Raw genomic sequence first — 10,219 nt, forward strand, 5'->3', positions numbered from 1 at the left:
TCCACCAGGGGATCATAGTTTCCAATTTAATCCTCATTTTAAGGACATTAACATGAAATAAGGTCTAATAGATATTAGAGGAAAGTCACTGACATAAAATTTGGTGACTAATACAAACAGGGAACCAAAACACATAGGAAACTGAAATTGTGCAAGCAGAAGAAATCTTTTTCCAAAAAAAAATTGTTAATATCTTCAGAAAGATTTGTTTTTTCATTATAGCAACTGGAAATAAGAACAAAATACTCTTAAAAAGGGACAATGAAAACAAAGAAACAACAACAACAAAAAGAGCTCTCAGAAATTTTACATTTATAAAAATTAATCAAAAGGAAAAAGGTCAACAAAAGAGTTATAAGATAGTTAATAATAAGAGATGAAATGAATATAGAAGAATAAAAGATAAAAATATTAGATAGGCAGCTTAGGAAATTCAGTACTCCCCAAAATAAAGCTTCCAAACATGTAGACCAGGAAAAAATGGGGTAAAATAATACCAAAACATTTCAGAGAAAAAAACAAGTCACACAAAAAGTATTGGAATTAAGAATGTCCTTGGGATAATCTTGATGGCAGTATAGAAGCTAAGAAATAATGAAACACAGTTTCAAAATTCTGAAGAAAAATAGTTTCCAACCTAGAATTCCTTACCCAGGTAACCTATGCATCATGTGTAGGGCAAATCAAAGATATTTTCATGCCCAGAAGGCACAATAGCTTATCATGCCCCCTTGCTAAAAAAACTACTAGTGCTTGTCCTATACATAAACAAAGGAGCTAAATCAAGAAAGGGGGGTTGTGTGGCAGGCTGCTCATAGCATAATGTGGGAACTAGGTAGTACACTCCCTGGTAAGTTCACAAACTTGGGCATATTGCTTTATCTCCATAAACCTAGGCTTCCATTTTAGTGAAACAGAGATAACAATCAATAACACAACATGGGCATTGTGAGATAAAATGAGATCATGCACAGTGCTCCTTAATTGAGTTAATATTTGGTAAATAATGATCATGCTAACACATCACTATTTCTTTTCATAAGCCTCTCTTTTTAATGTCCTTTGATGATTACTTTATTAGGAAAATTCCTCTAGTAAGCATTATATCCATTCTAGTCTACAAAACCTGGTTTCAATTTGAAATATCTCAATCTATCATGAGGATAGTATTTTAAAATGTCCCAATATAAGAGAATCTCTTGAAGTTATGTTTCTTTAATAAGAAGGGTCATTTACGTGTTTTAAAAATATTATATATGAAATTTTATACTCAACCAGGTTTTTTTTGCTGTTATATTCCAAGTCCATCTTGTTTTCAATGATATCAGCAGTATATATTGTACAACAAGCACTCATACCAGCTTAATTTTTTTTCAATTTCTCTTACTGAAAATATTATGAAACAACATCATGCTCAGAGCTGAATACATGTTTTTGTTATCCTTCTTTCCTTTTTAATTTTTTCCTGGAGCCTACTTCGATATTGGAAATGAAAATTTAATAAAAAAAAATATAGAAGCCAACGTGTTTTTCAAGGAAATTTAATATGTATGTTCTGATTCATTTCCATTTAAATCATCAAAATGTTACTTTATGGGAACCATTTTAAATCTAAGGAGACTCTTGTGCCATTTTAGCTGTATTTTATTTTTATTAGAAAGTGCACTCTCTGTTGCCTAATATACATTTGCCATGCAGTTTGGGACAAGCCCCATTCTGCTGCCCATAAGGGTTCTAAACTGGGGCGAAGTGATTCCAGACCAGTTTGCATGCCATGCTGGTATAAATTACCCTTGGTGAGCAGTTTTACCTCACATGATGAGTGCATCCCTCTTACAAACATAGGAACTGAGAGCTAATTTCTAACTCCTTCTTTTGTCTTTACTTTGCTGGACACTCAAACACAGACATTCTTCATTCTCTGATAAATGCTCGGTGTCACTCCCTCCCTCCTGGGAGGTCAGGCACACAGTAGCTGGTCCAGCGACTCAGGAGTTTGCTCGGTAAGACTCCTGCAGGGCTGCCTAGCTGCTGTGCATGCTAAGGAGGCCCTGATCTCTCCAGAGGCACCTCCCTCCAGGCCTCAGGGTGCTGATTTGAGAAGCCCAATTACTCCGCTTCTTACTCCTCTACCATCGCAGAGGCTCAGAAAGAGGGATTGGTTTCTCCAAATTTACTTGTAAATAAAGCAAAAGTCAGAATTGCATGCACTTCTATAGACCAAAGATTCTACCTCTGGATATGGAGACATTCCAAGCACTGAATCATAAGGATCAGAGTGCAGAACTTTGGCTTCAACACTAATTATCCTCCTAGTAAAAAGGCATACACTGTCTTCTTATTCTTTTTGTCTCATTTTAAATGGTTTTATAATAACTTTAAAATAAGAGTTGTACTGTTTTTATGCTGCTTAATGTGTTGTTTTTTTTTAAAAACTTCCAAATTATTACCCTATGCTTTAAGAGAACCTGAAAAACTGTTTCTACTATAAGTTGGTTTAGCCAGTATTTATCTAGTGACTACTTCATTATGTTATGCATTGGAATATGTGAAGTAAAATTGTAATAGAGAAATTCTGAAAATATTTTGCATCATCAAATTATTTTGATGTATTCAGTTCAGTTTTATCACTGATTATATACTCAGTGAGGAAGGAATTTCAGAGAGGAAGGGACAGGGAGAGAGATGAAACAACAATGATGAGAATCATGGATCGACTGCCTCCTGCACGCCCCCTACTGGGGATTGAACCCACAACGTGGGCATGTGCCCTCGAGCAGACTTGAACTTGGGACCCTTCAGTCCACAGGCAGACGCTCTACTCACCAAGCCAAACTGGCTAGGACACTGAGTATATTTTTAAATGCTATTTATTTGAAAATTGGAAACTATGTAAGCTCTAGTTAATAATTCTCCTACCAAATAGAATTTTGGATTAGGTAGATCTTTCTTTTTTACTATAACTACTATACTGTGCTGCCTTAATAACAACAATAGTAATTGTGGTAATGGCCAACATTTGTGGAGTTTTACCATGTCTAAGGCCCTGAGCTAAACAGTTTACATGCTCCATCTCATATATCTGTCACAACATGCTGTGATGGTTACCATTTTTACATTTTCTTTCACAGAAGACAAAATTGAGTCCAGAAAAAATTAAGCAATTGGATAGTTTGAATTATTGTTCAACAACTATTCTTGTCATATCACAGGTAATGGAAGGGATGTATTTCCCCTGCACGTTGAATTTGGGCTTGGCCTCAGAACTTGCACTAGAACAGGGGAAGCTGGGCTTGAAATGCACTGTCACAGGGTAGCTTTTCCTCTTGAGCATGTGTCGTTGAAACAGCAGAACTCAAGAACCCAAGCAAGTTCACACATCTTGCATGCTCACCGTGTCCCATGCACTGAGATAGCCCAGTCACAGCGCTTACATCCCTCAACTTGTCCAAGCCTCACAACAGCCCTATCTAACAGAGGAGGAAATGGAGGCATCATAGGGTATGTATCTCAATAGTTTGTATAACTAGTAAGTAGTGGAGCTGGACTTAACCTCAGAAAGTCTGGCTCCGAAGTATACTTATTGAACCACCACATTGCTGCCCTCAGAAACCAAGTATTACTTCAAAAACAAGATCAGAATATGCTAAATTCAAGGCTGAATCTAACCCTCTTTGTGTGGAAGATACTCTGAACCTCAAAATTCTCCTCAGTAAAATAGTGATATTAATGGTACCCAGCAGTGAAGACTATTTTGAAAAATAATTGAGATTATGCAAAATATGTCCAATACATACTTAGCCATTATTGTTATATTATTGTTATTGTTATATAACAAATTTAATAGAGTAAAATCCTAGTGCAAAGTGCTCTGCTAATCCAGAGACCTGACTATGCTACAGGGCACATCCGCCTTCCTCCCCCTATGTAATAGCTATAACCGAATGAATGAAGCAGGTATCATTTTGTACTCCAATCTTTGAATTATAAAACGGCTAACTCTGTTAGAAACCATTAGGAAATCTTATTATGAATGTCCATTCTTTATATATCCATGGAAACCCAGTTGGCTCCCTTGGCTGTGTTATCTGTGCTTTCAGCAACCCATTAAAAGACCAGCGAGTGCATCTGAAAGTTCTTTTGCTCAATCAATGAGCTTGTTGCCATGGCAGGCTAACACGAGGTGCCACTGATGATGACTTGATTTCCTCTCGCATCTGAAGTGGAAAGGGAGAAGACAGACTAAATGAAATCCCATCCATCTTAATGAAATACAATTATATTCTCCTTATTAATCATTTAAGAATCAATATGTCTCTTCTTGGTGAACCTCACCAGAATTTGTCATTCCATGCCAGGCCTCAATACATCTTGTCTTGTAGTGATTTTTATAAGTTCAGTCACCTGTGTCCCAGGGTAAATAACAGTGTTTTCTTGTACTGTGGAGAGCAGGCGGGAATGGCAATGACAGCGTGGATCACAGAAATCCCCTTTGAATGTTAAGCAGCCAGCTGAATATTGCCTGCCTTCACGTGCATAATTTAAAAATGTGCTTTGTTTTATTTTTAAATAGCATGAAGGAAAATGGATTACCTTAGAGAGAGGCTTATTCTAGTAACATTAAGTGGGGACAACTCTTGGGTATTCTTACCCATTGAATGCTATAATTTCACATAGGCTTATTAACATATTATATATACATATATACATGTAATCTTTATATCTTCTTAATATGGTTGTAAAACTAGAATTGGACTTTATGCATTCTGTAGCTGCCTAATTACTATTGTTTAATTAATGAGAACAAAAAGAAAAATAGAAAAATAGAAAAAATAGAAAGAGAAAGAAGTAAAGACAGAAATTCAGGCAGGCAGGAGAGAGAAGCAGATTGTTTTAAAGATTAAATTGGTTTTATGAGTGAGAAATATGTATATAAAGCATTAATACAGATTAGCTATCTTTCACATCTAGGGTACATACTATCTATACATCTATTTTTACCTGCATGTTTATCTGTATCTATAGGTATATAACAGTTTTAACAGGACTAAATTCCACTTCTTCTATAATTAAAAAACAACAACACTAGAGTATAATAATGTCTCCTGTTTTTAAAGTGGAAGCTTTACTCCAAGATGTGAAAATAAACACCTCACACAGAACAGCCTTTGGTGCGGCTGAGCGGTTTCCCAGAATTGTCCTCCTTGAACAACGGAAATGCAGCCGGTGAAGCATGACGGCAATGCACCCCGAAGTCAATAGACTTCCAGGGCAGTGATTTTAAAAAGTAGCTGAAAAATCTGAAAAGATTGGTGCAGTTAGTTCAGCTACAGCTATCGCTCTGAGTAGGTGACTTTTATGGGTCCCATACCAGCGACTCTTAAGGGTCCGTGAAATATTTCCTCTCCTTCTGCCTTGTCACTATTCCCACAGCACCAACACTCACCCTACCGGTGCTCTAAACTGGAGCACTCCAATTGGTGAGGGTGAATTAATTCAATTACATGACTAACCCATTAGTGACCTAGACCAAGGGTGAAATCCAAGAAATGCATGAATAAAACAACACAGAATGCCTTTGACCTTTCCAATGCCTGCTGTGCCACCTGCCTTCTTTTCTACAAAACCTGTTTCCCATCCTCTCTGGACTTCCTGGCTGCAGCTCCCAGCCTCCTTCCATGGCTTTCTCCCAATCCATGCTTATAATGGGAAATCCCAAGACATGTGGGTGGGTAAGAGAAACATATTTTATCTCAGCAAAAGAAAGAAAAATAAGTGATCAACAGGACAATAGGTCTTAGAAGTGACACTCTAACATCTATGCTCCAGCCCGGTGTTTAATGAATACCCACAACTCTCCCCCAGGAAACTTTCTTGGATTTCTTTGAAAAATACAGCCCAGTCAGCATGACTCAGTAGTTGAGTGTCAACCTATGAACCAGGTCATGGTTGGATGCCCAGTTGGGGCACATGCCCAGATTGTGGGCTTGATCTCCAGTGTGGGGCATGCAGAAGGCAGCCGATCAATGATTCTCTCATCATTGATGTTTCTATCTCTCTCTCCCTCTCCCTTCCTCTCTGAAATCAATTAAAAATATATTTAAAAGAGATACAAAAGAACCCAAGTTTACTACAGCCCTCCAATTGACAGTCTATAAAAACCTTTACAAAAGAGACTTTGAAGATGTTAAAAAAGGAGAAAGAATTGTCTTAGAATGTAGTGATCCTTAGAAGGACAAATTTGGAATAACCCTGTAAATGTATTCCACTGGGGTTTATAGTGAATGCCCTGCAAATACAGTTGGGTAAAATCCTTTTGGTGGGTAGAGAAATGCAAAGTTATTAAACAAAATGAAAATTTTCAAATTTTATTTTTGAAGGAAAACTGATCACTATGCTTTATACTCTTTAGTGGCTAATTTATCCTGCCATAGATCATAGGTAAATCCCTTAGTCACATGATGAGAGAAGAAAGTTCCACCTTCTGAGAAATGTCATGCTAGAATGAAGGCTCTCCATCCCTTCTCATAGCCTGTGTGGTAAATCTCTTGTTGTCCCTGACCTTAGGGATGGTGATTAGTTTATTTTCTCTCACCAACTCCATGAGATAAGAGATTGCAATTCACCTCTGTACCCCCGACACATATCATACTACTGGGATAATAGTATAAACTGTTAACTTAATAAACAAATATATGGCAAATGATTGTACTCCATGTAAGGCATGGTTTAATAAATGTATTTTTCATAGTAGGCACCATCCCTGTAGAATGGACATAACCATAATCAGCCACACTCTAAAGTGAGACATCCCACACATTAATTTTAATTGTTTTTAGTGTAGATACAGACAATCATAAAGTTTTAAGACAAATCTAGATCATCACTCTCAATTAAAAAAAAAAGGAATGAAGTTCCTAAACTCCAGTATCCAAAAAAATCCAAGAGACTTCTTATTTCTTGTTCATAGTCCCAAACCTTTGACCTACTTTATTTGCAGGGTCATAAAACTACAGTTGGAATTGGTTTGCCTTCTCTGGGGTACCTATCATCACAGCTAAAGAGCATGAGTTTAATCTACAGACAAATGAGGATCTGTTTTCCCATTGTCCCAAACAATAAAGGAGGTTTTACAATGGCAAATGGTTTAATGTGTTCAAACAGTCCCTTGTACATCCATGTTTCACATGCAAGTCTTATTTATCCAGAGCTCCAACATCAAGATTAATGGGGAGAAAATCTAATTGTTTAGGGTCAAAATAAAGATGCTTTTCAAATGCCAAAGGAAGAGACTAGGGTTAGTCTACTTTGATGTTAATACCATGCCTTTTATAGTTTTCCTGTTTGTTTGTTTTCATCTTCCACTGTCAACATGTCACCAGATTTTATAGGCAGCTTAACACAGAGCAGATGCTGATTAAAAGAGTTGTGGTTTGAGTGTGACATTAAAAAATATCATTCTCTCTTGTCTTAATGTTATAGTCCTAATGGGTTTAATTTTTATTAACTGATATATAAAAAAACAATAAGCATACATATTATCTTAACTGAACCATGCACAACTCAATAGCTGGACCATGAATAAGGCAAGTAAGATTCATATTTCAATATTTCCAAAAAAAGAAGAAACAATTTTCTACTTTGTGCAAATAGCATTTGTTTCTTGACCTCTTAGCATTTTCATTAACTGTGCAAACATAACTGGTTTAACCATGGTAAAAATAGTACTGAATGTAATTTTTAAATCATCCTTAACTATAATTGTAACAAGGGTCTTTCTCCTGTTCTGATGAATGATGGCATACCAAGAGCAACATTGGGAGCAATAAATCTGAAATAAATGCGACGAAGATAAAAGTAGAGTTGGACCTTCAAAAGAGAAAAAAACAAACAAAAATATCCAATGACTTTATATAGACACCTTCCTGCTGGAATTAGTGGCTGTATTTGACACAATTGACCACTCAGGTGCTAGAGGCATTTTCAACTGACTGAGCCAAGAAAACAATGCATTCCTACTTTTGCTGATACAGGCTTGAAAGCTTTGATGAGTAGCTGAGATAAGATACTTGACCTCAATGACCCATGACACCAAAGTAAATGATTGAGAAAGGCAAATTTTGCACACTTGGAACCAGACACTGCGTAAGGACCATAGCAATGTGCCCATGTGATCAATATACTTTCAATGCCTGAACCTAACCCTTATGCCACATACTGTACCTAGAAATGTTCTTTTGAGCTCAGATCTGTGGATAGAGCGTCAGCCTGCAGACTGAAGGGTCCTGGGTTTGATTCCAGGGGCACGTACCTCGTTTGCAGGCTCCTCCTTGGCCTGGGCTCCTGCAGGAGGCAATAGATTGATGTGTTTCTTTCACATCAATGTTTCTCTCTGTCTTTCCCTCTCTCTTCCACTCTCTTTAAAAATCAATGGAAAATTATCCTCAGATGAGGATTAAAAAAAAAAAAGTGCCTTGAAGTTTTAGCCAGTTGTAACTGAACCTTTATAGATATAGATTGGGTCTTCAATTACCTGAAACAGCACAAAAGAAAAAAAAAAGTGAGGTGCCACCCAGCCGGCCTGGCTCAGGGGTTGAGCATTGACCCATGAACCAGGAGGTCACGGTTCGATTCCCGGTCAGGGCACATGCCCGGGTTGTGGGTTCCATCCCCAGTAGGGAGTGTGCAGAAGGCAGCGGATGGATGATTCTCTCTCATCATTGATGTTTCTATCTTTTTCTCTCTCTCCATTTCTCTCTGAAATCACTAAAATATATATATTTTTTAAAAAGTGAGGTACCTAAGTAGAAAGTTTATGGACTTTGGAAAATTAGAGGATAATTTATCTTTCTGAGGGAGAATCTATCTTCCTGAGGAAAATACTGGCCCAAGGATCCTTTGTGAAGATGTCTTTACAGCATCTGGTGTAGGCTTCAGATGATGATTCACGGAGCCCTAGAAAATGTAGCAGGGACTGTTTTACATGTGAATTTATAATGTTTAGGGGAAAGTCCCATTAGTATCATCAGAAATCCCAAAAGAGTACATGATGATCCCAAGATGGTTAGAAACTACAGAAATTAAAGCAGACCCAGTATTTGCAGAAGTATCCCAGAAGAAAACACACTCCATCACCCAGTATTTACATTGTGTTTCAAAGGTTTGCTGGCTTTTTCATAATTCAAGTAACTGATGAGATGTTTAAAAAATAAAAGGGAAATTACAGTATTTTAAATATTATAGATCTGTACTAAGGTAAGTGTAGCAACTTGATTTTTTTAAATAACTACAATGTTACCTAGGAAATATTTTCTAGTAGTGTGAACCAATTTGGGGCAAATATTAAATGCTCTAAAACGTTGCTGTAAACTAAATACTCCCCCCCCCGCCCCGCCCCAGTTATATGTTTAAACCTAATCCCTTATATGATGGTATTTGGAAGTAGGGCCTTTGAGAGGTGATTCGATCATGAGGGTGAAGACCTCATGAATGAGATTAGAGCCTTTATAAAAGGACCCCAGGCTCCGGGTGCTGAGTGGCGCCCGGGAGCCGGCACTTCCCGGCGGTGCTTGCTCGTCCCCAGGCCTATCCTGGCCAGGTGCCCGCCGGGCCCAAGGTGTGTGGACAAGGTGCTGCCTCGAGACCCGCGGCCTCTGCTGCCTGCACGGACCGAGGCCCCGCCATGGCCCAGCAGAGAGCCCTGCCGCAGAGCAAGGAGACGCTGCTGCAGTCCTACAACAAGCGGCTCAAGGATGACATCAAGTCCATGATGGACAACTTCACCGAGATCATCAAGACCGCCAAGATTGAGGATGAGACCCAGGTGTCCAGGGCCACCCAAGGCGAGCAGGACAATTACGAGATGCACGTGCGAGCCTCCAACATCGTCCATCGTCCGAGCGGGTGAGTCCCTGATGAAGCTGGTCTCCGACTTCAAGCAGTTCCTGATCCTGAACGACTTCCTGTCGGTGAACGAGGCCATCGACCAGCGCAACCAGCCGCTCCGGGCGCTGCAGGAGGAGTGCGACCGCAAGCTCACCGCCCTGCTGGACGAGGCCTCCATCGACCTCTACGAGCTGGAGGAGGCGTACTACTCGCCAGCTCCAGTCTCCGGGAAGCTAACAGATCTGCCTCTGTGCGAAGCGTACTGGAGGCTGGACCTCCACACAGACGCTGCCGATGGCCTCGCGGCCCCCCTGCGGGCCTCCCCAGAGCCCAG

At 39.0% G+C, this 10,219-nt stretch overlaps 1 pseudogene; it reads left to right on the forward strand.

Annotated features, from left to right (window-relative positions):
* The first annotated feature begins 9,524 nt into the window (after positions 1-9,524).
* LOC102255485 overlaps positions 9,525-10,219 on the forward strand; it is a 28,387-nt pseudogene continuing 27,692 nt past the window's right edge.

The sequence above is a fragment of the Myotis brandtii genome, unplaced genomic scaffold (genome assembly GCF_000412655.1).
Source record: "Myotis brandtii unplaced genomic scaffold, ASM41265v1 scaffold982, whole genome shotgun sequence".
In the NCBI taxonomy this organism is placed as follows: Eukaryota; Metazoa; Chordata; class Mammalia; order Chiroptera; family Vespertilionidae; genus Myotis; species Myotis brandtii.